Source organism: Triturus cristatus, chromosome 10 (genome assembly GCF_964204655.1).
Source record: "Triturus cristatus chromosome 10, aTriCri1.1, whole genome shotgun sequence".
Classification (NCBI taxonomy): Eukaryota; Metazoa; Chordata; class Amphibia; order Caudata; family Salamandridae; genus Triturus; species Triturus cristatus.
This window is the reverse complement of record NC_140593.1, coordinates 150,978,097-150,984,492: the sequence shown is the minus strand read 5'-3', so window position 1 is coordinate 150,984,492 and position 6,396 is coordinate 150,978,097.

The window sequence follows — 6,396 nt, the reverse complement described above, 5'->3', positions numbered from 1 at the left end:
AATGAATGGTTTAAAGAGAGAAGGGAGAGGGCAGGACCATCAGACATTATGTGCCGGGTCACGTACTACCTAAAAATGAGCTTAGACCCAGTCAAACCACCCCTGAACATAAAATAAATCTCTCTAGTACTAGCCAACAGATTGCACAAGTTAAAAGCCCGTAGGACATTCTAATGACCTACAGCAGACAGACACTGGCCACAGAATTCAGTGCAATGGCACATGCAGAGAAGGTTAATGAGTCTGAGAACGCAGACTCACTGTGTGCTCTGGGGCATTAGTATCGTTCTTGTGCATATGATAGATTCTAATTGGGCACTTCTGGCCCTGAAGCAGGATTCTCTCCTGAAGCCATGTGTTGGCTGGAGCCCTCAACTCCCTCGTTACTCGTGCTCTCTGCACAGTATGATCTGATAACATGTAACCTGGCTGCTTCCAATAATAAACTTCGTTTTGACGCTCGAACTTTCTAGGCAGATATTACTATGGTAATCCCGCACCCGCAAAATGGTTTACCCTGACGTGCCCATGACAATATCTCCATCTACACATACTCCAGGCTGGTATCACTATGGTAATCACACCCCTGCAGAATGGTTTTACCCTGTAATTTCCTTGTCAATAGTTCCAATTATACATACTCCAGGCTCGTATCACCATGGTAATCACACCCCTGCAGAATGGTTTTACCCTGACGTTTCCATGACAATGTCTCCGCCCGCAGGGTGATTTCTAACTATTTTAGTAAAAGGTGTCCCTTATTCTTGAAAGACAGAGCATCTGTCTCGGCCTCGGGTAAATTCCGCCGGAAGCTTGCTCCTCGGCGCTCACCTTGTTGGTGTAAATCTTCTGGATGGCCTCGGGGTGTTTGCAGGAGGCCGTCAGGGTGTAGACCCTGTCTGTGGGGACCCCGCACACCCGACCCTGGTCCAGCAGGGCGGCGATGGTCCTTAGACTGCTGGTGCGATAGGAATCGGGGCACGCGCAGGAGTCGGACGCCTCAACTTCCTCCTTTGGCTTTGTTTCCTAAAAGGAACAAGCATTTGCAATGCAATAGGTCTCGCATTTACGCGAGTTTAAGCTATTGGCATTGTAAATGACGATGCCTTTTATTTATGTTTGAAAAACGAAAACACAAATAAAAGGCATTGTTATTTGCAATGTGAATAGCTCAAACTCGCGTAAATGCGAGACCTATTGCATTGTAAATGCTTGTTGTTCCTTTCACTGTAGCAGTGACCTGGTTTGTGTTTAAAAAAATAAGACCTTTGGCCTCACGCTGTTTGTTCATTTGCATATCACTGATGCTGGGAACAAAGAGATTGCAATCTTTACTGCCGATCTTTACTGCCGTGCGGCCCGCGAAAGTGAAAGCAAACGAGTGCTTTCAGGCCTCCAAATGGTGCGCGCGCCCGGCCGGCGCACATGCACTGTATTTGGAGGCCTGAAAGCACTCGTTTGCACTTCCAGATCCCCCATTTACAAAAGCTTTCGTGAGTGCAGAGCTAAAGCGCTGTCTCAGGCGAGACCTAAAAAGAGCAGATAATGGGTGAGACAGCGCCACCTAGAGCTGCCCTTGAGCAGCACATGCACATCCCAGAGTTAAAGGAGACTAATATTTGAGAGGCATATCGGAACAGAGTGTTAATTTAAGAATAGTAATCGTAACATATTGCATGTACTTATTATCACTGTACCTTGAAGAAAGAGGGTCCCACGGGAATTAGGTCCTTGCTGAAAATGCAGTTTCCAAGAGATGCCGCCGCTCCGTAGATACAGACGACACTGAAGACGGACAATACTGTGACTGGAAAAAATACACAAAGACGAGAAAATTAGACTTTAGGTTCAATAGTATCAACAAAAGAGACGCGTGTGCTAATCAAGTTAATGTTAAACCAAGACAGGGGTTCCCTTCAGCAGGGATTTCAAGAAGGGAAATGCCACCCAAGGCAATACAATAAAAACATAAGACAGAGATAAATGTTTCACTCACATTCTGTCTGTTGGTAATTAAGTGTGGTAAAGCATTTAAACTGGTACAGGAACCTCTGTCTTGGTGTATACTTAATTGCCCTGGCTCCTAGGGTTATGGGGCTCACCCCAACTCTTCGCATTAAAACAAGGTGATGTTAAGGCATGAGTAGACAGACAGATACCCCACATTACAGGTGGACTCGGGATGGCACTTAATAGAAATTGCCTGTTTATCATGAATTAACCCTTTGGAGATCACTGACATGCATTAACACAGAAGAGGAACCCACAGTGGAAGGTGTCCACTTACTCTCGAGCGCGAGGGGCAGGCATTCCAAGGTGAAGAGCAGGAAACAGACCATCACCGCCTCCATCAGCAGGGCGAGCAGCACCAGCACCACATTGGCATAGGCGACTGTGGAACAAGCAGAACAAGATGGCGTCAGAGGTTGGAAATGACATATTTCAGAGGTCATTGGGGGTCACAGTTCCTTAAGTCTTTAGATGAGGACACTACGATGCCCCAGAACTGTGCATATGGACCATAGAGGGACAGACACCGGCCCGTGGGCACTACAGCCAGAAGCAGCTGCTGTCTGTCAGGGAACCTGGGTCTCAAGTATCCAACAGAGGGATGACTTGACATCGGTATCCAGAGAGACTTACCCAAGGACATCAGGAAGACATTGATGACCAGGAAGGTGACGGCACCAACAGTGAATGCACCATAACTGGCGACGAGGATATTCAGCAGGGGACCTGGAGAGGGAAGAGGAGGAGGGGCAGAGGGTTAGTCATGGATGAAACAGAACATAGGAAGGAGCTCTTCCTTCAAAGGCAGGAGATGGCCTGGAGCAGAGACAAGGGATGGAGGAGGACCATATACTGCTCAACACCTCACTCATCTAACAGCCAATCATGGTGCTGGATATTGTATTTTGCTGATGTGTAAAAATGTGCCTTTCACCCCATCCTGAACAGGTGCGACATAATTTGGTGATACACACTTCTTGGAGCACTTTATCCCAGTATAAGATGTTTTCTCCCACGTGTCAGAGGACAAGTGAAAATTAAATTCTGTTAAATATGCCCCCGGGTACAGGAACTGACCAGTTATTTGAAGAAATACATTAATACCTCTTGGTTCTTCCCACACCTTGATTATCAACAATAGTTGATCAATAGTTTATCCAGATCCATGAATGGTTCCATAAGTCATTAATTCCCTCCTAGTGGCCACCAGCTGCACTCCTCTTCAACCCTTTGCTCCCCACCTGGCAGCCATCACATATGATCCCCCCCAGGGACTTCTTCAGGTCACTGGTTGCAAGGACCCCCCAGTCAGACAAAGAACTGCATGTGATGTCATCAAGAAACTACCTGCATGCATGGCTACTCCAAATGAAATTAATAACCAGAAATATACATCACTCCTACTGCCCCTACTGGTATGCCCGAGAATCTAAACCACTCAGAAGCTTCATGACACTGGATCACTAGGACTTTTCTGAATACATTTTACACATTGTAAAGAAGAAAATTAAGAGATCACAAGTTACCTGCGAGTCGTAGCCACGCCCATGTGGTCCATACAGCAGCATAACATAATGGTAGGACCAACCCAAATCTTCGATCTCTGGACCACGATCCTGCAGACGTACAACAGGTAGAGAGCGCCAGGGATCAGCACCCAGGGGATGGAGAGGTGGGCTCTGGTAGGGTCATCGAGGGACCCCTGGATGGCAGAGAGTGAGGCCAAGCCATTGCAGATGAAGAAGAGGGCATCAGGGAGCTGGCATCTGGTAGTGCTGACCTCCTGGCCCTCCTTAGACCTGCTGGTGACGCGCTTCAGGCACAGCAGCAAGTCCTGGAGCGTAGCCGATGACATCACCTGGGGTCCAGTAGAGATCAACGACTTGTAAGCGATGGAGTTAATGAGGCTGGCAAAAGTGGCATAGAGGGAGGTGGCTGTGTAAATGCTGCAGACCACTCCGAGGAAGATATGGGATCCCTGGAGTAGAATCTGTTGGATGGTGGAGACAGTGAGGAGGAGGAAGCATGAATTCTGCAGCACCTCCAGGAGGTCTCTGTTGAGGGACATCAGGCAGAGGATGCAAGCGGCGACCAGAAAGAACCAGCCCCCCACCATGCCCGCTCGGCTCTTGTCCACATTGTCCCCCGAGAGGAGCACCGTGAGGATGAACTCTTCCCAGGACATCAGCAACCAGAACAGGCTGTGGAGTCCAAGCTTGGTGGTGTGGTAGACGTCTTCTCTCAAGTAACTGTAGTACCTGGCGCAGAGCTGGGACAGCGCATTGATGCTGACCCAGATGGCTCCAATGTAGAAGGTCTTCATGTACCCAAAGCAATAAAAGGCAAAGATGAGCGAGGCCACAGTGTGAGCGATGTGTCCCAAGGCCATGGGCTCCGCGTACTTGGAGTTCTTCTTGGTCTCCTCCCCGATGCCACTGGAAGAGGTGCTGTTGGCCGTGCCCAGAATTAAGACGCTGAACATGGGGTTCCCGAAGCCTGGAAGGACATTCTTCTGGGTCAGGCCCTTCAGGAGCAGGGCAGTGGCACCATAGAACCCAAACAACACAATGAGCAGCTCCAGGGTCCCGGAGACCACCAGCTCCCACTGTCCGAAGAGCCCCACTGCCTCGAAGACCAGCGTGAGGGTGATGACGCCAAACATGAAGGGCATGACGTAGTTAACGGTGGCCGAGCAGAAGGAGAGGATGAAGGCGACGGCGGTGTATTGCCACCAGCCCTGCTACTGTGCTCCCACTGACCGGAAGAGGGGAGGCGGCCATGATGGTCTGGCTGTTAGAATTGTTCAGGGTTTGTGTGGTGTTGTGGATGGTGGGATACACGCCCAGGACGACACATGTAGCCCCGTAGCTGCTCCAGAGGGCGGCGAATGCCACAAAGGCGGTGCTCCCCAGGTGATCGTACTTCCGGAAGCACAGGAAGCCTGCAATGAGTTGTGTCAGTCCTCCAATCAGGATGAGATGGACCACTGCAAGGGATAACACAGGAAGTGAGCAACACGTGCGTGTGTGTTTCTCCCTCCAAGTGTCTTATGCGCCACCTGTAACCCTTTGTGTGATCTGTGGCTGCCACACTCACCTGCCAGGATGTTCCCCACCCCTTCAGCGTTCACTTTCGTGTGGAAGGAAAAGAAGTTCTGTAGGGCCACCAGGAAGGCGCTGATGACGTTGGCGAGGAAGCCCATGACGGATGGTTCACTGTAGTACACAGAGGTGAAGCCTTCCATGGTGAGTGGCAGACCTGGGGGAGGGGTCAATAGGTAAGAAATTAGCCGCAGGTGAGACGGAGCAAGAGGTGAGATTGGGACAGGAGGTGAGAGGGGCAGGAGGTAAGAATGAGATGGAAGACGGGTAGCTGGGTGAGTAAGACCCAGATTAGATTGGTGCACGAGGTTAGATGGGAAACAGGAGGTGAGACAGGAGCCAGAGGCCTAATATCAGACAGAGGTGAGAGGGGAAGAGGATGGGAGAGTGGGACAGTGGGTGAGATGGAAGTCGTGAGAGTAGGACAGTGAGTGAGATGGAAGGCACATGTGAGAGTGGGACAGTGGGTGAGATGGAAGTCGTGAGAGTAGGACAGTGAGTGAGATGGAAGGCACATGTGAGAGTGGGACAGTGGGTGAGATGGAAGTCGTGAGAGTAGGACAGTGAGTGAGATGGAAGACAACAGAGAGTGGAACATAGATTGAGATGGAATACAGGTGTGAGAGTGGGACAGTGGGTGAGATGGAAGACACCTGAGAGTGGGACAGTGGGTAAAATGGAAGACACATGTGAGAGTGGGACAGTGAGTGAGATGGAAGACATGAGACTGGGACTGTAATTGAGATAGATGGCACATGTGAGAGTGGGACAGTTAGTGAGATGGAAGGCACGTGAGAGAGGGACAGAAAGACCTATGCAGACTGTACACACCAGGATAGTAGTGTAAAGAGACGGCGCAGACTGTATACATCAGGAGAGTAGTGACGTGTGACTGGGCAGAGTGCACAGATCAAGACAGCAGCGTAAAGAGAGGGGCAGACTGAATGGACTAGGAGGGCAGTGTAAAGAGAGACGGGACAGACTACAGATTAGGACAGGAGTGTAAAGAGAGATAGGGGCGGACAGTGCAGAACAGGACAGCAGTGTGCAGAGAGACAGTCAGACTGAACACACTAGAGAATAGTGCACAGAGAGACGTGCAGACTGCACAGATCACTGTAGGGCAGTGTAAAGGGTCACACTGTGCAGTGCGGAGAGACAAGGGCAGGCTGTTCACACTAAAAGGTGCAGGCGTTAACAGGTTTTCCACAAGAGGAAAGTATCACAGAGATGGAAAGTGTGTACATACTGAGGGACAGGAGCTCTGTTTTCCGTCACAGGCCGC